General features: G+C 37.9%; 1 long non-coding RNA gene across 2 annotated transcripts; it reads left to right on the top strand.

Moving 5' to 3' along the window:
- The first annotated feature begins 6035 nt into the window (after positions 1 to 6035).
- Positions 6036 to 20662, top strand: LOC122018858. 2 transcript variants are annotated; one of them, XR_006121930.1, is made up of 4 exons: positions 6036 to 9818; positions 9894 to 9986; positions 10776 to 11584; positions 20608 to 20662. It is a non-coding gene; the product is annotated as an uncharacterized LOC122018858 (long non-coding RNA). The 2 variants fall into 2 exon arrangements; XR_006121929.1 differs by lacking the exon at positions 20608 to 20662 and having other exon boundaries at positions 10776 to 11630.
- Positions 20663 to 23527: the final 2865 nt, after the last annotated feature.

The following is a 23527-nucleotide window of genomic DNA, read 5'->3' as shown; positions in this document are numbered from 1 at the left end:
ATCCCGTCCATTTGGTCACTCATCAGGAGCAGTGACGTCAGAGTGCACGGTTGTCATAGCCCTACCCCCTCAGTCTCACCATTGTGTATGAGATGACTGACTGACGTTAGGGGTGACCATATCATTGGCATCATATGCATTTATTCCATTTATTTGCATGTGTTTGCTGCACTTATATGCTGCATTTTGGTGGATGCATTTGTTTGACATGCATACAGGAGGCATATTGTGTATCTGGTTTGACGACCCTTTTGTTCTGGATAGGAGTTCCTGGTGAGTACAGTTTCTCAGTTACCTTTCAGTTTTGTATATTTCTTATATATGATTAGGAAGCTGTATTCCATGTTTATTGCTGTTAGATATATCTTACTAGCATGTCTATTGGTATTCGCTGAGTTGTTGAACTCACCCCCGTGGATACTATCTTTTTCAGGTACTAGGTTGGTTATGATGTCGCTTGGAGTATCCTGGCTACTGGTTGATAAGCGAATCTGTCATATCCGTTAATCAAATTGTGCAAATGTATATTCCACTCAACCCCTTATCTACACAATAATGTTGTAGTAACGAGCCCAGGATCGAACCTCGAGGAACAAACGATAGGATGTAATCTTAGGATCGTATTTATTCTTATTTTTGGGGGTTTTAATATGAAAATGGAGGTTTGAACTTTGAATCTAAATCTAACAAAATTAAAGAACATAAAATAAGAACTAATCTAATGCATAAAGTAAACCTAACTAGGTGTCACCGATTAGTCCAATACGCATTGTCACACTACGTAATGAATTTCATCAACAACACACTAAAACTAAGGTATGAAATAGCTGGACAATAATGAAACCTAATCTTAAGCAACAATTACAATCTTAACTACCGAAACTAAACCACTCAACAGTGCTACAATTAAGCTAAAGCAGAATTAAGAACAATTTCAAACTCTATTGAAACTAAATTACCCAATGCACTTGAATTAAAACAATTAATCTAAAGAACTATGATTACTGAATCAAAATATAATAAACTGAAATGTAAATCTATCAATAGTAAAAAGAATGCAAAAATTAAATCCTAAACCATCTCAACACTAAATCTCTTCTCAAGGCAACTTCTCCTTGCGGTCACACAAGGAAACAACAGAGAACACTCCAACTGTAATCGAGGAAGACAACCTCAGCAACTAAACTCAGCTCAGCCTTCACCAGCACCATCGGAGACCACTCCAAACGAATCTGATGAAGATCGATGCTGCCAACCTCAGGAAATCTGCAAATCTGCGACTGCAACCTCAGATCTGAAATGGAGCTGAGTCAACAATTCTCAGAGAGCTTCAGGTTAAGACTTGAAGGGTTTAGCTTAGGAAAGAGTATCATTTGGCAGTGCAACAATTCTGAAGAAATCACTGATTCATTTCACTGGATCAGGTTCAATGAAGTTATAGAATCCTGATTCTAGGAAATTTCCAACCTTGAATTACCAGTATCTTCCAGAGAGAAGCATAACAATTAGCATTGAATAGATAGGAGAATCAACTAAATGAGTTGCATGGTTAGAAACAGCATCAAGTTTCTGCATTTCTGTAGAATTTCAGACTTAAATCTTTGATTCCAGAATTAAGATCTAGACCCTTAAAGAGTGCTATTCAGGAACATTCTCAGCATTAGCATATAAACACTTAACTTACATCTTTGAATCTGATTGCTTTGCCATGTTTATGTATCCTTGAGTCTTGAGAATTCTGTTGAATCTCAAGTTTTGAAACTGAATTACACTTCTGAACTTGTTTTTCTGAATTCAGATTCAGATTCATATTCATATTTCTGAACTTGTCTAAGTGTGGGGAATTTAGCTGAACAAAGGTTTCATCTATGACTACTCAAGTGTTCTCCCAAGATTCTTACTGATTAGGAATTTACAATTTAAGTTTGGCACACAACAATTCAACATCACTTGCAATTTTGTAGACCGGCAGAAATCAGAATCAGAGTTCTAATTGCAGACATCAGTTTCAACAACAAAATTTGGCATACTAGCATTTCACACACTGCTGAATCTTCCTAACATTTGGAATCTGAATTTGTATACTATCAGTTTTGATACGTCACTGCTTCTACATTCTGAAATTGTTCCTCTTCCTGATTCTGCAACTTCTTAAGCTTCCATTACTGAATAGCCAGATTGTATTCACAGGAATTATAGAAAAGCTAAAACAATGAGGTCAAGGATGGCAGATTTCAAGATTTCGTGTCAACTAATCATCATTTAGCCATCAAAAATTTCAATTCTTCTTCGTCTTGTTTCTTAAGACCCCTATCAATGCATACTCAAATGCTTTCCAGGTTCTAGCAGTTCTAACTCATTCAAATTCAATTCCCAAATTGGCACAAAAATGACCCAATTCATTTCTGCATAATTCAGAAATTTGATGCTAGTAGAATTCTTCCAGTAGATTTATAAAGAATGCTATCATGGTGTAAACAACAATTTCTGCTAGAATTTCAAAAAGCTTCAATTACTTCTCAAAAACATCACGGGCTGATAATGATGAATTTGTTTCTGAATTCTGTTTCCAGCATTTGTTCAGAATCCAGTAGAGTTTTTGAATTCTTCTTCTCTTATCTTGCATATGTTATGAAGAGTAATCATTCCATTTGTTTCCAACACATTCTTAAAATTCAATTAAGCTTCCCTCATTTAGACATTGCATTCGAAATCTTGATTCAAATTTGATACAGTATTTTCAGCCCTGAATAGAATAAATTCTTGCAGCAGTTCTGTTTCTTTTTCTTTGATTCTGACTTCTCTTTTCGCTTGATTCAGAACCTCAAATCCAGAGGAAGCCAATTTTATCACTTAGCTCTTCACAATTCAATCCAATTTGGCACAAAAACTGCTACATTCTTCATTCTGCAGAACTCTGCACTTTTTTTATTTCTGTTCATGCAACTAGCATTCATTTTCAGAAATCTAATTTCAGCAGGGGTCCTCCAGAATTCAGATTATGCCACTCCCATGAATTGATACACCTCTTTAAGCCACACTTCTTTTAAATCTGTAGGTTTTTGACAATTAATGGATACTTGGTACACAACATTTTAAATTGATGCACAAATCAAACCTTCTCAGAATAACATTTGTCAGATAGCTGGTATTTAGTTTCAGAAATCATATTCCTCGTTCTGACAGATTTTTAATCACAGGAATTGCAGAATTATTTCCATTGGTTGCACACCTCAACCCGATTGTCTATTGTTGCAAATCATGTAGTTGTACAGATTTGAATTGGAATGTACAGTCTAATAGCAGAGTATCAGTTTCAGTTTCGATTTCCTGTTCTTGTTCTAATTCCAATTCAGGATCTCTCTTACAATTTGCTGCAGCTGATAACTCACTTCTTAAATAAGAATGAAGAGTCAAACATGGCTATGTCATGGCTTGGATCTCTTTAATAGCAACATCAACTCATTAATTCTACTTCCAGCAGCTTGATTTAGCTGTAGTTCCCAAATTTCAGTCTCACAATTCTGTTTTATAATTAGAATTCTGTCCAATCTAATCCTCAGAAAATCATGGAATGAAAAGAACACCATATGTTATGAAAATACCTTAGCTTCACTGTTTTGTAAGCTACTCATAGCATTTTTGGTACACACTTGATAACAATCTGAAACTGAAATTTCTGCCCATATTTCCTTAGTTTCAGTTTCCTTCATTAGAATTCCTTAACTACACAGAAGTAATTCTCAGATTGAATTCTTCACACTTCTTATGAGCCATCCATACATTCACAATACTCCTACTCACACATTGCAAATGCTCAACAAGTCAGGACTACCTTTTGTCCACAATAGATGCAATTCAAATCCAACACAGAATTGATAAATTCAATTTCAGAGCTCTGATTACAGGAATATCAAGAGAGCAATTTAAGTAATTCAAACTCTAGGAAATCAATTTCTGCTTGCAGAATTATAGAGAATTGAATACTCAAAAGAACTTAATTCATCTTCCTACTTCCTAACAATTCGAGGTCAGCAATCAACATAGGCAAACAGTTTCTATTTCTCTGTTAATGTTATTTTAGAAACTCAAAATTAGAATTCAACTCATGGAATCAATTAGCACCACTCTTTTTCATGCAATGATTCACTTCATTTTTTTTTTTCCAAAATCCACATCATTCACTAAAATGTGCCCATTAATTTAGTTTAAGCACTTGATTATGTTCCAAAAATTTCAGCAAATCATACAGTTGAAGAACTACAGTCATTACCATATCATGCTCAAAAATCCAAGATCAATCTTCATGAAGCCATCAAAAATCTTCAAAACCTCTGATTTAATCCAAAACCTTCCCCCACACTTGAAATTTATTCATCTCAAACAATCCACTCATCAAGAAAATCAACCGAAACTCTCAATAAAAGATTGACAAGCAAAGAGATTCAAGAATTATAATGCTAGATAAAAATGTTTCAAGAAAATTGTGGAGAAAGAAATGGAAAATATGATGGAACAAAAATGACAAATATCCTTTATTTTCTTGCATACATATGCCATTGTGATTTTGAAAAGAAGCAAAGCAAGTTCTAGAGTTTCAATTGCTATGAGTGCATGCCACACAAGAGAAAATAATAGTGTATAGGCTTTAAATGGTCCTCTCTAGGTATTTTTATTGCACTCAAGCTCAATTGATCAAATTGGAATCCACCACCAAATTAACCAATATCAAGTAAGTAGAGCATCCAATCATGTCACATGACCTAAATTGATGATCAAATTTAAGTAACTCTTACCATCTTAAATATATTATTTAGAAAATTCCCATGGAGACTTTTATTCAAATGAAACGCTATGTATACTAAACAAAATGCAATGTATGAAAATAAAATGCAAATGAAAAGTATGAAACTAAAGACACGTATAAAGAATTTATTAACAAAGCATGAATTAAAATGCAAAAGGAAGTGAAATTGGAACCAACTCCCCTTTCATTCCTGGTTGTTGAAGAAGGTTAAGAAGTAGAATCCACCCCGGAAGTGGAGGAATCATGGTTCCACTTAAATTCTTCTTATTACTCATTTTTCCTTTCAAAATTCTCTCTGGAGGTCTGAGGTGGTTCAGTTTAAGTACCCACTCCAGAAGCTTGTATTCTCCTACAACATCATTAAAAGAAAAGACCTCCCATACACATGTGGGATAAAAAGAAAATAGGAGAACATTAGTGTGGGTAAAAGATATTTCAAGAAATGATTCACATCTAATAAAATCAATAAATGGTACCTCTATGAAATTTTCTGATGTATTACAAACAATACTTACCTTATCATGTTGAAAGGTACCTGGAGTGGAGACTGTTACCTCTTTCTCATCAAGTAATTGCTCAGACTCTAGTTCTGGAGAATGTACATCTTCATGTAGTGATTCTTGGGTGCTTGGCTGCATAGCACAAGTCCCTACACTTACATCCTCATCTCTTGGTGATTCTTGAGGTAATGCTTCCAATAAGCATTCCCCTACATTTAACTTTTCTTCTGTATCAATACCTACATTATTCACAACATCTAAAGCAACAGCATTAGTAGAATCAGAAATATGAACAACTACATCATCATCACAAATAATTCTAGAAAATTCTTGTGAATGAATGGGAGTAGGGTCAGGCCTGACAGAATCACTACTTTCCATCTCCTCACTGGCGTTCTGTGCTTGTAACTGAGTAATGGATGACGCAATCTGATTTAACTGACTCAGAATATTCTGTATCCTTGCAAATTGTTGCTCTTGATGCTCACTCATTTGTTGCATAATTTCATTAAATTTCCACATTGATTCTTCAATTTGTTCTTATACATCCTCATACTGATATTCAGGCGCATAAATCCCAGTCTAAGGCTGATAATAATAATTCTCCATCCCATCTCCAAAATACAGATAATATGGATCCATGGTCAAAAGAATTTCCTGTTCTTACACTGACAATTAGCAAATAAAATTAGAAGACTCAGGAACAAATAAAATCAAACACATGGATATATAAGCATGAAAGCAATTAAACAACAATATTTTTAAAGTTTTCCAAAATAAAGAACAATCCTAAAATTACCAAACATTGCATATATTCCCCGACAACGACGCCAAAATTTGATAAGCGAATCTGTCGCATCCGTTAATCAAATTATGCAAATATATATTCCACTCAACCCCTTATCTACACAATAATGTTGTAGTAACGAGCCCAGGATCGAACCTCGAGGAACAAACGATAGGATGTAATCTTAGGATCGTATTTATTCCTATTTTTGGGATTTTTAATATGAAAATGGGGGTTTGAACTTTGAATCTAAATCTAACAAAATTAAAGAACAGAAAATAAGAACTAATCTAATGCATAAAGTAAACCTAACTAGGTGTCACCGATTAGTCCAATACGCATTGTCACACTACGTAATGAATTTCATCAACAACACACTAAAACTAAGGTATGAAATAGCTGGACAATAATGAAACCTAATCTTAAGCAACAATTACAATCTTAACTACCGAAACTAAACCACTCAACAGTGCTACAATTAAGCTAAAGCAGAATTAAGAACAATTTCAAACTCTATTGAAACTAAATTACCCAATGCACTTGAATTAAAACAATTAATCTAAAGAACTATGATTACTGAATCAAAATATAATAAACTGAAATGTAAATCTATCAATAGTAAAAAGAATGCAAAAGTTAAATCCTAAACCATCTCAACACTAAATCTCTTCTCACGGCAACTTCTCCTTGCTGTCACACAAGGAAACAACAGAGAACACTCCAACTGTAATCGGGGAAGACAACCTCAGCAACTAAACTCAGCTCATCCTTCACCAGCACCATCGGAGACCACTCCAAACAAATCTGATTAAGATCGATGCTGCCAACCTCAGGAAATCTGCAAATCTGCGACTGCAACCTCATTGTTTTAGTTTTTCTATAATTCTTGTGAATACAATCTAGCTATTTAGTAATGGAAGCTTAAGAAGTTGCAGAATCAGGAAGAGGAACAATTTCAGAATGTAGAAGCAGTGACGTATCAAAACTGATAGTATACAAATTCAGATTCCAAAAGTTAGGAAGATGCAGCAGTGTGTGAAATGCTAGTGTGCCAAATTTTGTTGTTGAAACTGATGTCTGCAATCAGAACTCTGATTCTGATTTCTGTTGGTCTACAAAATTGCAAGTGATGTTGAATTGTTGTGTGTCAAACTTAAATTGTAAATTCCTAATCAGTAAGAATCTTGGGAGAACACTTGAGTAGTCATAGATGAAACCTTTGTTCAGCTGAATTCCCCACACTTAAACAAGTTCAGAAATATGAATATGAATATGAATTTGAATTCAGAAAAACAAGTTTAGAAGTGTAATTCAGTTTCAAAACTTGAGATTCAACATAATTCTCAAGACTCAAGGATACAGAAACATGGCAAAGCAATCAGATTCAAAGATGTAAGTTAAGTGTTTATATGCTAATGCTGAGAATGTTCCTGAATAGCACTCTTTAAGGGTCTAGATCTTAATTCTGGAATCAAAGATTTAAGTCTGAAATTCTATAGAAATGCATAAACTTGATGCTGTTTCTAACCATGCAACTCATTTAGTTGATTCTCCTATCTATTCAATGCTAATTGTTATGCTTCTCTCTGGAAGATACTGGTAATTCAAGCTTGGAAATTTCCTAAAATCAGGATTCTATAACTTCATTGAAACTGATCCAGTGAAATGAATCAATGATTTCTTCAGAATTGTTGCACAGCCAAATGATACTCTTTCCTAAGCTAAACCCTTCAAGTCTTAACCTGAAGCTCTCTGAGAATTGTTTTCTTGAACTTAAAATGTGCTCAATAAAGCGTGACTTGGTGGAATTCTGGAGCTAAATCTGTGCAACCGATTTTGATCTGTTAAATTCAATTGGAATGTTCTTTTAGATTAACTTCTTCAAATTTGTTTGCCTTATTCAAATTCCTGAAATTTTGAAAACTTGAGATAGCTCAATTGGTTAAGCTTTAATGAATCTGATCTCTGGAATTCTGAATTGCGTTGAATTTATTGAGCTAGAATTGATGAAACTTGGAATTCTTTCAAGTATGCATTGATAGTGACCTTAAGAAGTAAGATGAAGAAATATTAAGATTTTTGGTGGCTAAACAATGCAAAATTGATACAAAGTCAGAATTCTGTATAAGGATCCAGATCTGAAATTAACTGTGCTACTTGGGGTTAGATTTGTGCCATTGAACGAAAATGTGATTAAGCCTTGCTTTAGATTAAATGCAAAAGAGGATGAAAATAAAAAGAAAATTGAAGAAAAGAGAGTGCAAATGAAAAAGGAATTGGCTATTTTCTGAAATTGATACTGGGAATTTGTTTCTGAATATGGTTTGTTAGTTCAGTTATGGAATTGGCTTATGCTGGAATTTGAATCTAAAAAATCATAAATAGAGAAAGTGCAGGAAACATAAGTGCAGAACATAGAATTTGAAATGCTGAAATTGAATGCAGAAAGGAATTCTTATTTCTGAATTGTATCAAGCTGTTACAATGTTTCTTGATCAGTAAGAGTTCAAGTAAGTCTTTGATTTGTAATGCAATTGAAAATCAGGAATCAAATGCAGAATTCATAATGCAATTTTATTTCTAGTCAAGGCTGATTCCTGAATTTGATGTTCATCTAAGAATTTGCTAGACAATTTTTGCAACTCATAGAACAAATTCAGAAATCAGCTAGCATGAATTAGATAATGAAATCAGGGGATGCTGGAATTGGGAACAGAGCTGCAGAATGGCTGTGATTTCTGCAAAATGTGATTCTAGTGTCTGCAGAAATGAAGATAGCTGCTGTACAGGTATCATCTCTTGTACCAAACTCTTTGAAGCAGATTTCAATTAATTGAGTAACTCAATTAGTTGGAATTCATGAGCTCCAACAAAAACAATTATTGCAATGTTCCATGTCAACACTCTAAAAGGTTGCTCCTATACTTTTATCTGATTTGTTTCTGCTGCAATTGGGAGAACTTGTAACTACAGAACACTTCAGAAACAGAGGAAGAGAATCATTCCTCTGCAGAAATGGAACTTATGCAACAATTCTGAATTTACAATTCAGTATCAGAATTTAATATGAAGATGAAGAGTGTGTTTGGAAATTGAATGAATTTAAAATCAGTAGTATGCTAATGGTGACTGAATTACCAGCTAGTAACTAGAAACTTGCAGAACCTGGAATTTTCCCAGCTGTGCTACTGTGGTGAGTGCTGAATTTCTGGAAGTTGCTGAAATATTTTCCTTACACTTAAGTTCATCAAGACTTAAACTTGAAACTAACACTGAATCTGATTTCTGGATTTGAATGCTGCTGAAAGAAGTTTGTATTTTCCTGGTTCTGAAACTGAGCTACAAATTTCAATATTTGTATTTTGGAATCTGATGTTGGGTATTTTGGATTGGATTCCTGGGTTTCTGAGCTTGTGTTATAATTGGTTTTGAATTATTATTCCATCACTTAATGTGTTGAAAAATTCAGAATTATGCATTGCACAGGATTGAAAGAAAATCAGAATTCAGATTCTGAAATTTTAGTGGTTGTTTCTGTCCAACTTAAATGTTGGTTTTCAATATCCTGTGATGTTCCATACGTTCCATGAAGTCACCCTTATTGACTCAAAATCTGTGAAATGTGTAGAGGTTGACATGCAGGAACAATTGTTCTAAGTCCAAGTGCCAAGTTCTTTGCAGATTTCTGATTTGTGTGTGCCAGCTTTGTATTGAGCTCCACACTGTGGGTCTTTTCTGTTTTCAGGCCTGTTGCTATAACCTTACCTTTGACTCTTACATTGTTTCCATGTTTATGCAGAACTCGAGGTCATTCATAAGCAGGGAGGGAAGTGACAATAGCTAGGGCTGTAAATGAACCAAACATTCGTGAACAAGCTTGGTGTTCGGCTTGGTAAGAGTTTGTTTATGTTCGTTCAATATACATAAGATTAATTAAACAAACAAGCTTGAACAGCTCGTTAAGCTAAACAAACAAGCTTGAATACATATGTGTTCAGCTCGTTAACGTTCGTGAACAACGTTCGTGAACAATGTTCGTGAACAATGTTCACGAACCATATTTATTAATAAAACTCTTTCAATATGCTAAATAAATAATAAAATAAAATAAATAAATTTAAATTATCAATCTTAATAACTAATCAAACAATTAAAAGTTTCAAACAATCAAACAAGCTTGAATCGAGAGCTTGATAACATCTAAACGAACCAAGCTCAAACCAAGCTCAAGCCAAGCTCGAACCAAGCCCAAGCCAAGCTTGAATTGAGAGCTTGATAACATCTAAACGAACCAAGCTCAAGCCAAGCTTCAAACAAGCTCAAGCTCATAAAAAATAAACCAAGCCAAGCTTGAACACTCATTTCAAAAGCTTGGTTCATTTTAAGCTCGGCTCGGCTCGGCTCGATTATCTTATCAAACAAACTTGAACACCCCAAAGCTCGGCTCGGCTCGACTCGTTTACAGTCTTAACAATAGCCATAGATAGCTTTGATTTCAGGAATTGCTGTTGCTGTGATAGAATGAACTTCAATGTTTTAGGTTCATGCCAAATTTGAGTATCGGATTTAGAATTTGACAGGAAATTAAAATCTATTTTATTTTCTTGTGAGTCAAGACCTTTCAGATTCAAGAATATGAACTTTGAGATTAAACCTATTGAAATTGATTCCTGAAATGCAGAAATCAGATGTGCTTGATAAGATAAGCAGGGAAGGGTGGTTCCTTTGTCTAAACAACTTGTATCTTCATTGACTTACGATTCCAGCAATTGATATTCCAGAGCTAATGAAACCCTGTCCAAACTTGTGACACTAATTTCTGAAGATACTCAGTCTTACAAGAAATGAGTAAAGTAGTTGGTTAAGGAAAGTGGCATTGGAGGTGTTTTCTTGCAACATGATAAGGAGATAAATCAAGATAATGGATATTCTGTTGATTTCCAATTTGTGGATTACTTGTTCCTTCAATTGATGAGCCGGCAGTTTATAAATGAAATGTGATGCAGTTGAGATGCAGGATTTGGGAAGCATGCATAAGGTGCAGAAATTTATCAATGAAATGAGGAATATGTTGTATTCTGGATTTATGGAAATTTGATGTTGGAACCCTGTTTCTTGCTGATTCTTATTGCTGCTTAGTTCAACTAAGGTCTTCTTAATTGCTGCTGGCAGTATATCCATAAAAGCTGCAAATGAAGATAAGTAAAGAGTGGCTGGAAGTGTATCAAATTTCTGAATGCAAGATTTGTTTTATTGTCCGAGACGACCAACAATTTAAGTGTGGGGGAGGGAGCTCTTCTCTATAAGATGATTGTGATTTAAGATTGTTTAGATTTCAAAGTGCTGGAAATGAAGTAAAAAAAACAGTGAAGAAAATTTTTTTGGCAAATCAAAGTATATCAAATGTGGAGGTAGAGTATCAAGATTTTTGGCTGACCATCAAATTGAAGGGGAGGTTAGCTTGATCTTTTGAATTGGTAACGACAAATGGTATTCATCTCTTTTCACATCAAAATGGTCAACTCATCAAGTATATTCCTCCAAAACTCTCATCTTCTCATATACTTCATTGAACTCTTTTCTTTTGCCTATTTCATTCACTTCACTTGTTCTTTTTGATTCCATTTCAATTCTTGTTGATAAATCCTTTTGATTCATGTATGCTATGTTTTATAGTGGTGGAGAATTAGAAAATAAGCAAACTTATGGTAGTGAAATGTTGCGAGTTGCGTTGAGTGAGCTCCACTTATATGCATGATTGAGTGTGAGAGATAGAATAGGTGAATACCTTGTGAGATTGCAACTTGCTTAATTTTTCAATTGGATTGAAACTACCATACCTACTGATTATTGTTTGGATTGTATCCATGATTGTTAGTGATTTTTAAATGGTCTTAGTTAAATTCTTTTTACTATCTTTTAGGTATTGCTAGGGAATTTTTCGTGGAGATGATTTTTAGTTTTCTTTACTTTCACGGGACGAGCAAGAATAAGTGTGGGGGATTTGATAACCATGATTTTAATGTATCATTTTGATTCATATATGCATGGTTTGATGTTGATTTCATAGGTTTAAATCATGGTTACATCACATTTTATGCATTGCCTTTATTTTTGGACTTAATTGCAAATGATCTTATTTTTGTGTTATTTGATGCTAATATTTGATTCTTATTTCGTAGGCATCAAAGGATCGTGGATGTGGATCTATTCGAACCGAAATTGGGCTCGAATCGGAGTTCAAACGAGAAGATCAAGCTTTGAAGTATTATGGGTCGTTTATCAAGAATAGGAGAGATCTGAACCATCCGTTGAAGATCTGGCCGATCCAACCTAATGGGGGAGCAGATCTGAGCCATTGATGAAGATCCAGAAGTTTTGATCTAGATCTGAGTTCATCTATCCATTGATCCAGCCTGAATTAATCTGGACCGTTCATTGAAGACTGGGCAGATATGGGCCATCCAGTGATGATCTGGTCGATCCGACCTAAGGGAGGGTAGATCCAGACCCTAGATGAAGACCAGTACCTCCGAATCAGATTTTGGATGACTCTTCACCATTGATTTAGCTTAAAATCATCCCAGCCGTCCGATCAGATCTGAGATTTGATTCAAAACACAGAAGCTACAGTGTTTTCCAGTGTTGATTCTCCACAGCGCTGTTCTTCGCGTCCCGCGGCGTTCTCCGAGATTCCAACCCCATCTCGAATTCTAGATCAATTTTTCGGAAACTTCATCGACGACGACATTCTCAGTTCTTGCGACCAGCTTCCGGCCATCTGAGCTTGCTCAAAGGTGGTCCTGTGGCGAGAATTCTGCTCCGCAAACCTCTGCTTCTGCCGCTATCGATTTTGAGGTGTTCCTCCAATCGATGGTTCCGTTTTCCATCCGAGAGCATTGGTGGCGTTCCTCCACTGCTTCTGGATCATTCCTGACGACAATCCATCCACCATCAGCTCCATTTCAGATCTGAGGTTGCAGTCGCAAGAACTGAGAGTGTCGTCGTCGATGAAGTTTCCGGAAAATTGATCTAGAATTCGAGATGGGGTCGGAATCTCGAAGAATGCCGCGGGACGCGAAGAACAGTGCTGTCGAGAATCGACACTGGAAAACACTGTAGCTTCTGTGTTTTGAATCAAATCTCAGATATGATCAGACGGTTGGGATGATTTTAAGCTAAATCAACGGTGAAAAGTCATCCAAAATCTGATCCGGAGCTACTGATCTTCATCTAGGGTCTGGATCTACTCTCCCTTAGGTCGGATCGACCAGATCATCACTGGATGGCCCATATCTGCCCAGTCTTCAATGAACGGTCCAGATTAATTCGGGCTGGATCAATGGATAGATGAACTCAGATCTGGATCAAATCTTCTGGATCTTCATCAATGGCTCAGATCTGCTCCCCCATTAGGTTGGATCGGCCAGATCTTCAACGGATGGTTCAAATCTCTCATATTCTTGATAAACGACCCATAATGCTTCAAATCTTAATCTTCTCGTTTGAACTCCGATTCGAGCCCAATTTCAGTTCAAATAGATCCACATCCACGATCCTTTGATGCCTATGAAATAAGAATCAAATATTAGCATCAAATAACACAAAATAAGATTATTTACAATTAAGTCCAAAAATAAAGACAATGCATAAAATGTGATGTAACCATGATTTAAACCTATGAAATCAACATCAAACCATGCATATATGAATCAAAATGATACAGTAAAATCATGGTTATCACTGGTCCCCACTCACCTCAGAAAATCTATCGGTTTCATTTATGTTTTGTTTATTTTATGTGTCAGTGTGTTTAGTTTGTGCTCCGGTTTTGTTTCCGGAGTGTTAAGTTGTTATGTGGTATTTTGTATTATTGTTGGTTGTGTATGCCTAGCCGGCTAGCAGTTTTGTGTTTGATTTGTATTTGGTTTCTGTCATTTTCCGTTGTGTTTTGGTTTTGGTACAACCGAGTGGGTTGTTTTACATATAACTGCGTGGTTGTGTTTTTATTGTATCATCTGAGTAGGCTGTATCATATAACTGCGTGGTTGTGTGTATATTCCAGCCACCTGTGGCTGATGTATATTGTGCCCGTACAGGGGAGGTGCTGTCGAAATTTCTTCGGACAGGGACTCCCCCGGGGCGTGACAATTTAGTGGTATCAGAGCAGGTTTACGATACTTGTTATGTGTTCTGGATTTTCGAGATTTATCTGATACTAATTTATTTGGTATTAGAGATCGGCTTACGAGTCTTATTTTCCCTGTGTTTCGGATTTCGTGTTTTAATCTTCTCGATGTGACTTTTCGAGTTTTGGGACCTAGCAGCAGCAGGACTAGGAGGTATGTTGGTATACTGTTATTCTACCTTTTTGTTAGTATATGCACGTTGACTATTACAGTTTATGACATGTATTAGCATTCTTTATTTAGTATCTGTCTAGTTGATATAACATATATTTTATGTGTTAGGTAAACCACTGATCATGGTCGACTCTAATAAGGATTTTAGTTTCTGGTGATTTTCGATATCATATCACCAGTAGTTTTAGCTTCTGTTACTACTAGTTGGTTAGAGGTTGGAGACATATACCAGTCTCTGTTGTTATTGGCTAGGTGCTAGGTAATGACTAGTAGTACATATTTTTGTTGACTCAGCCAGTAGTGTACTGATATACTTTAGTTAGTTTCGTTAGTAAATGATTGATTTACTCTGGTTAGATTGGTCAATAGAAGACTTATTTACGCTGTCGACTTGGGTAGTCGTAGATCGATTTACCTTAGTTGCTTGCGGAGGATTTGTGTACATTCATTAAATTTAGATAGTCGATCACCGATTCATTTGTTTTGGTTGGTCTGATCAGTAGGGGATCGACTTACTCTATTTTATAGAGATGCTGATCTTTGGGTTATTTGTGCTTAGTTTGGAATCTAGAGCACATTTGAGTACATGTTTTGTACTGACGTGGAAAAGACTGAATTGACCATATACCATTGTCGATTTTGGTCAATCTATAGAGGATCGATGTATCCTATTCCATGGGTATGTTAATTAGACTGTATGTACCTAGTTGGATAATATAGAAGGTAGCATAGGGAATATCAAGTTGATTGAATTAAATATGCTGATTCTGCATATCTATGTGGTGGATACATATGATTATTATGTGTTGTAGGAGTGTTATGATGGACGGTCTAATTGCATGTAGTGGGTGTATACTTTTCTAGTTGTGATTGTTGTGGGTTTCTAGTAGATTATACTCGAGTGGTCTGATTGGTTTATTGGAAGTATTTTGTCAATTAAATCTGGGTTGTGATATGTGCAGATGTGTTCGGTGTAATATTCGAGGTATCTTGTTCATTATATAATTGTTCTGAGTGTACACTCGTGTCTATTATGATTTGTTGGAAGTATTACGTTGATTATACTCTTGGCATAGGTGTGTATATGTCATGTCAGTGTTGTTTGAGGTGTATTGTCGATTATACCTATGTTGATATATGCACACGGGTTCGGTATGCATTGTTGGAGGTATCACAATGATTTATACCTATGTTGTGAGTATATTTGATGTGTACTAATTGGAGGATTATGTCAATCATCCATATGTTGTGTGTGCACGTGTGCCAAGTGTATGGTTGGTAGTATCATGATGATTCTACCTATGTTAAATGTAGAATGTTAAATATCTACATTATGATATTTGTTGTATTACCCTGTCAACTAATTCTCCTATTAGTGGGTGACCGACCCACTAGGATGATGATAGAGTTGACTATGGACTTGATTTGCTTACTAGGTTGTTATACCCTAGGCTACCCATAGTGATCTATGGTAGCGAGATCTCATGTAGTCTCTAGCTGGATAGTTAGGTGCCTTGGGTACTTATGTATTATTTGTGGTGGAGCGTTGCTCCCACACGTGTTATGGATTGTTTGTGGTGGAGCGTTGCTCCCACATATTGCGGATTGCTTGTAGCGGAGCATTGTTCCCATATTTATTGCAAATACATGTTTCGGATTATTTGTGGTGGAGCGTTGCTCCCACATATGGAGGATTTCTTGTGGTAGAGCGTTGCTCCCACATATGTGGTATTTCGTGTGATGGAGCGTTGCTCTCACACTGGAGGATCTATTCTTTGGTGATTTATATCGTTGGTGATCAGATCTGTTTATTGTCGAGGATCTTATGGTTAGGAATGGCTGTGATACGGACATTATGTGTTTTGGTTTTACCATTAGGGCTTGCGGTGCCCTAGATGTTATCATGGACTCGATGATTTGGGTATCACTAGGATGTTTGGATTGGTTTCCATTGTCCTTGTTGACGATGTAGTGATCTATTTCTGATCCGAGGTGGGTCACGTACACCATCTTCGCATAGTTCTAGAGATGTTTCGACGGAAACGTCTATATGTGAAGATCAGTAGTGCATATTTTGGTTGTCTTCTGTGAGATGTTTGAGACACACGATCACCAGTAGGAGTATACCGTGGTTCCACAGGAGATAGAGGTTGTTATAGTTGGGAGTAGTCGTAGTCTATACAGGAGACTCGCAACTTCCTTGGTCTGGCTTGATATTACAGACGATTCGTTGGGGGGTTTTCTACGTATTGCTATGCCATTGACACGCCTGACCAGGAAAGGCGTGAAGTTCACGTGGTTCGAGGACTACGAGACCAGCTTCCAGGAGCTGAAGCGGAGACTAGGGTCGACTCCGATTTTGGTTTTACCTTCTAGAGAGGACGGATTCGTGCTCTATACCGACGCATCTCTACAGGGTTTGAGCGCTGTTTTGATGCAGCACGGTAGGTAGTCTCCTACTTCTCGGCAGTTGAAGGAGCATGAGGAGAACTACCCAGTACATGACTTGTGACTGACCGCCATTATTTTTACCTTGAAGATTTAACAGCATTATCTGTACGGTGTTACATTTGAGATTCTCACTGACTATAAGAGTCTCAAATATCTGTTCACTTAGAAAGAAACTTAATCTCCGACTGAGGAGAAGGATGGAATTCTTGAAATATTACGATTTGTACCAATAGCTATTACCCGGGGAAAGCTAATGTGATTGCCGATGCACTCAGCAGGAAGTCCAGAGGGACTTTGGCTTGCCACCGAGTTTCAGTTACAGACTTGGTTCAGGGTTTCTCCGAGTTAGACCTTGAGGAGCAGGGACAGACAGAGCAGGGTATTCTGGTTACCATGGTTGCTCAGTCGTCGATCAGGACGAGGATCCGAGAGGCTCAGGCTGGTGATCAGCATTTGTAGTTCATTGGCAGCCAGATAGCTTCCGGGTAGCAGACCGAGTTCACACGAGACGAGGAGGATATTATATACTTCCGAGGCAGATTGTGCGTACCTCAGTCTCATCTGGTCTTACAGGAGCTACTTCAAGAGGCTCATCGCTCTCGATTTGTGATCCACCCAGGCGTGCACGATGTATTCCACGTATCCATGCTGAGGAGATACGTACCCGACCCGACGCATGTGCTGACAGATATCTCAGTTCCAGTTCAGCCTAACGTCACTTATGAGGAGATTCCGGTATGGATTATGGACCGTAAAGAGCGTCAGTTGCGGAACAAGACTATCCGACTGGTTAAAGTCGGATGGCAGCATCATATGGACGAGGAGGCTACCTGGGAGCTCGAGGATACGATCCGAGCTCGACATCCTCACCTTTTCACTTGAGATATGTGATTTAATTTACCATTCAGCATTTATACGCTTTACCTGTTGTTAGTATTTGCTGATGGTAGATACCGAAATTTGGGGACCAAATTTTTATTAGTGGGGGAGAATGTAAAATACCGGAAAATGATAGAAAATAATAAGGGAATTTTTTGGAATTTTTGGAAATTTTTCGGAAATTTTTCGGAGCTCGTATGGACGAGTTAGTGGGGATAAAAAAACGGAGTCTGGAAAAGCCTGTTTAGGCTACCCATATAAACGAGGAAGTGTTTATTTTTATAAATTCCTTTTTCTTTATTTTCTTCTTCCTCGCCGTTTCTTCCTCCTCACCGCGCCCGACACCCATCTGCCCTAACCGCTGCTCGTGGCAGTTCCTTCTCCTCTTGCGTGAGCCGGGACCAAAGAGAGGCCAGCACTTCTCTTCTCCTTATTTCTTCCCCCCACACCGCCGACTCCTTCCTACCGACGCCGCCCTTCTCTTCTCCTTTGTCCCTGCCCAAGCGCTGGCGAGCACGAGCCACTGCCGGTCGAGCTGTTGCCTGTGCCCTCGTACCCTCTGTTGATCTCCTTTCTTTTCCGACGACACCACACGAGCGCCGACCACCTTGCTCCTCACATGCGCCACCACCGTCCCGGCACCACTTCCTCTTCCTCTGCCCTAGTCTCACCGGCCGGTCTCACCAGGAGTCGGTAGACGCTCGGCTGCCCACAGACCTCGCTGAGTAGAACCCTACCCGACGGTTCACCATCGGCGACCTGCCCTTGCCGAGCCTAGTTGATCTGGCCGCAGTCACCATCGGCTGCCAATTGATCCTCTTCCATCTACTTTCCATGCCTTAGTTTCCTAGTGCTAGGCCTTTCTTCCTGCATCACAGCAACATTCGGAAGGCACTAGAGAGGAAGCTCGAGTTTGAATTTAGGTAAGATGTGTTTGGTTCTAGATTGGTAGGATATGGTGGTATTTTCTATTTTTTTTTGAAGTGTTAAGCATAGTGGTGCGACTTATTGATGTAGCTCTGGCGAGGAGGTTAGCCATTCGTGGATAGCCACTGCCACCAGATCCTTTGCTTCGGCTGTGGATCATCGGTTGAGGTTTCAGAGTTGGATTTAATTTAGGTAGGAATTGGTACATACATAATTGCTTATGTGTTTGAATTAGGTGATTGATTATGTAGATGATTAATCATGTGTAAATGGAATTAAGTTTGGATTCTATGTGTTGATAGATTCACTAGTCACTGCAACTTTCTCTATTTGTTTTTCAGCGGCAACTCTTGATTCAGCAGCAACCTTTTTGTTTGTGGATCAATAGCAGTGACTTGGAGTTAAGGTAAGATATAGAGTTTTTGATCATGTTGTCGGTGATTGATGGATAGGTTAATAACTAATGTTAACCTAGGTATATGTATTGAATTGGAGATAAATTGAATTACTAGCTGGTTAGATTGATTAGGGTTTTACCCTAATTTAGCCTTAAAGATTTTATTTAGCTATGCATTTGAGTTGTAGCTAAATAAAGATGTATGTAAATTGGTGACACAGGACTTTGATGCGAGACGAGCATCTTGACGTTGGATTTGACTGGATTAGACCTGCTATTTGAGGCGGGTACCTCTTGACTTATCTTTTATGATATTGTCAATTGGATATGCATAGTATTTTATAGCTACAAGCAATGATCATGTTTGTCTTTGGTATGTCACGGTTTGATACCCATAGCATGTTCTGTTTTGTCGCTTGTTATGTATCCAGATTTATACCTTGTGATTATTGCCATGAGTTCCTTAATTCCTAGAGTAAGTGACATTCTATGCTTTACTGAGTTTAGGACTAGATTCTGGATTTTTATTATCTGGCATGTGTATCTATATTTTTATATCATATCTGATCTGCGTACCTAGACATTTTGCTTTGATCCATGTACATTGTTGGTACATATTTTATGGAGGTGGATATGTTCATGACCTAAGTTGTTATACCATAGAGGATATGTATACCCTGGATCTGTGGATTTGACTTACTTGTACTAGGGTACACATTTCTATATATATATGTGGATTTGGTTCAGGATATTGTCATGCTTAGTTTCATGCACCATTCGCATGATTGCATGTTCCGTTATAGGCTGCTCCATTATTGTAGAGCATATCGCCAGTTTCATCACTGTTCGGTGCTCCGTTGGTCCGCTCATGGGTAGCGTAACGCAACGTGGTAGCACGTCAGTTTTGCTCTGTTCGGTGCTCCGTTGGTCCACTCATGGGTAGTGTGATGCAGCGTGGTAGCACGTCAGGGATCCCTCCCCGTCATGATGTACCAGGAGATGAGAGTATTGCGCTCCCCCATTTATGATTTGGGGTAGGAGTATGTGTGTACTCCGACAGCATCCCGTCCATTCGGTCACTCATCAGAAGCAGTGACATCAGAGTGCACGGTTGTCACAGCCCTATCCCCTCAGTCTCACCATTGTGTGTGAGATGACTTACTGGCGTTAGGGGTGACCATGCCATTGACATCATATGCATTTATTGCATTTATTTGCTTGTGTTTGCTGCACTTATATGCTGTATTTTGGTGGATGCATTTGTTTGACATGCATACAGGAGGCATATTGTGTATCTGGTTTGACGATCCTTTTGTTCTGGATAGGAGTTCTTGGTGAATACAACTTCCTCAGTTACCTTTCTGTTTTCCATATTTCCTATATATGATTAAGAAGTTGTATTCCATGTTTATTGTTGTTAGATATATCTTATTAGGCATGTCTATTGGTATTCGCTGAGTTGTTGAACTCACCCCCGTGGACACTATCTTTTTCAGGTACCAGGTTGGTTATGATGTCGCTTGGAGTATCCTGGCTGCTGGTCCCCACGTCACCTCAGAAGATCTATCGGTTTCATTTATGTTTTGTTTGTTTTATGTGTCAGTGTGTTTAGTTTGTGCTCCGGTTTTGTTTCCGGAGTGTTAAGTTGTTATGTGATATTTTGCATTATTGTTGGTTGTGTAAGTCTAGCCGGCTAGCAGTTTTGTGTTTGGTTTGTATTTGGTTTCTATCATTTTCCGTTGTGTTTTTGTTTTGGTATAGCCGAGTGGGCTGCTTTACATATAACTGCGTGGTTATGTTTTTATTGTATCAGCCGAGTAGGCTGTATCATATAACTGCGTGGTTGTGTGTATATTCCAGCCGCCTGTGGCTGATGTATATTGTGCATGTAGAAATGTTTCAGATTGTCACCCGTACATGGGAGGTGTTGCCGAAATTTCTTCGGACAGGGACTCTCCCGGGGCGTGACCGGAGGGAATGCAACTTCCCATCTGTCTTTCATCATGTCGTGAGTGAGATGGCGAGATGCGGCCTTGACACGCGGTCACTGACGAGGCTACTATGAGGTACTGAGCAAGGCGGCCCCAATATCAAGAATGAGGCTATCATGAGATTGTGGGTGTTGTGCGGAGGTCGAACCTTCATAGCATAGAATGATCTCTTTATTTGTATTAGAGACTGATGATTTCTACTTATTTTAGGTAGAGATTATTAACTCCTACAATTAAATACATATGGAGATACCATCATCTGACCTAGATCTCCTCTGCGATGTGCAGCCTTGCCAGCCTCACCCCTCGCCTTTCTCCTCTTTGTAAATTTACTTTAATTTTTTTATTTCGTCCATCTTTTTCCCTTTCCGGATGATATATTTTCAAGTGGATTCATTTATCTTATTATTGGTCTGCATCTCCGAATAAACATAACATGAAGGTAATTTCTTAGTGTAGGGACGAAATTAAAAATTTCATATTACGATGAAAGATGTGTACTTATGTTGAGAAAGAGAGAGAGGTCGTGTCATCGCCCTCCATTCATCCCCTTATTCATCCTTCTCCGTTTACTAGGAATTGTTGGGTGTTGACTACCCATGTAACAAAAAAAAAAATGATTTTAGGTCGGCGACATATGAGTTTAAATTTAGTGGTTAAAAGATAAATTTATTAGGATGATTAAAAATGAGATTTTAATTTAATGGTTAATTCTACTGGTTGGAAATTTACCTTTGCTATACAATAACTACTTGCTCCTCGCAAATAATAGTGGTAACATAAGATGGTTTTGCATTTTTAAATTATTGTGCATTTTTAATTTTTATACTTTTCATTTAAATTATTTATTTTTATGATGTTTTTAATTTCTTTACACTTGATATAATTGTTACTATTAATATCGGAAGCACCCGCTAATCAAATATATATTCTGATATTGATAAACGTTCAAAGTTAAGGATTGTTGTAATCTAATAATATTACCTGACTGTGCAAGTAAATCCTAATTAAAGCTAGGCAAAGAAGTCATAATCAAGGGATTGGGCAGAAAGTCCTAGTCTAGGAGACAAGGCAGAAAACTTGACAGATCGAGGATATCGGATGAAAGTCTTGGGGTCACAAACAGGAGTTTGGCAAAAGGTAACTCTCTTAAGAGGAGTAGGTGAGGGTGTGTTCCACGTTGAGGGAATAGTAGAGTTCGATTCGACCTAGAATTTGAATGAAATCCAAGGTCATAACTAGACAATCCCAATACTATTTTGTTCATTATGATTATTTATTATGTTTGTCTTGCTAACTCTGTGATGTAAGAAATCAAAAGCTGGAAGTTGGTCAGAAAAAGTGCTTCTAGGCACCTGAAAGGGTCCAGGCTCTCGAAGGTCCAAGCACTTGGATGAGCCTGAACCTTGTCACTAGTGCAGATAAGGTGTCACACTCCGATTGATGACACACATTAGCATGTAGGAGCCCGAGAGTGGTCCAGGTACTTGGATCGAGATAAACTTGAGCGGATAAAACTTCGGTGAGGTCACACTGCATCAGGTTGATGGGGGCGATCGGGATAGGTCCATGCATCTAGACAAGGTTATAAAAGAAGGGTTTGACTAGCACCTTAAAAAACATCATTCCAAACATCTTCTGTGCTTGCATGCCACTTCGAAAAGCACTCCACAACACAAAAACATTGCTCCAACAATGACACAATGACACTCAATCTTCTATTCTAAAGTTGTTGATATACTTTGATCCTGTCCGAATGAAGGAAGTTGGAAAGCTAGGAATGGGGTGGCCACTGACAGGAAGAAGACTTCGATGATCCTGTAAAACAAAATCAAGACCAGGGAAGGGGTCCCTGGCGTTGTCCCTCCGATGCTCAAATTAGAATAGAGGAAGAGAGTAAGAAAGTAGAGAATCGTAGAACTCAAAAATATTTTTCTTGTCTGTTCCTCATACCTGTAGACCCTTTTATACCTTTCTGGATGACCTTTCGTCTTTCCTTATTTAATGGTGTAGTTTAATGACAAACCGAAGACATCTTTGTCTTGTATTCTCTTCATTTATTAACAGATGTCGTGGTCCCCTTCGCTTTTTCTTCCCCTTATTAATTGTCTTTCCCTCCTGCGTAGTGTTATTCCTTGCGCCAGTCGGACGGTCCGTTTATGAGTGCAATGCCAACGTCGTATCCAGAACCGATCGGACTCCCTTATCAGCCCGTAATACAAGCATGTTCGGCATGGGTTCCTAGCCCATTCGGCGGGTCGATTAATTAGAGTATCGACAACCGACCGTTTGGCCGACCAAACAGTAATCCCTCCGATCAGCAGAGGCACCCACATTGATTGTACCTTGCTTACCCTTATGCGTTGACCTCTTTGACTTTCCTTTAACATGGCAATTGACTTGCGCTAGGTAGGATCTTCTTATC

The sequence above is a fragment of the Zingiber officinale genome, chromosome 9A (assembly GCF_018446385.1).
Source record: "Zingiber officinale cultivar Zhangliang chromosome 9A, Zo_v1.1, whole genome shotgun sequence".
In the NCBI taxonomy this organism is placed as follows: domain Eukaryota; kingdom Viridiplantae; phylum Streptophyta; class Magnoliopsida; order Zingiberales; family Zingiberaceae; genus Zingiber; species Zingiber officinale.
The sequence above is the reverse complement of the archived record's forward strand: the minus strand, read 5'-3'. Positions and strand labels throughout refer to the sequence as shown.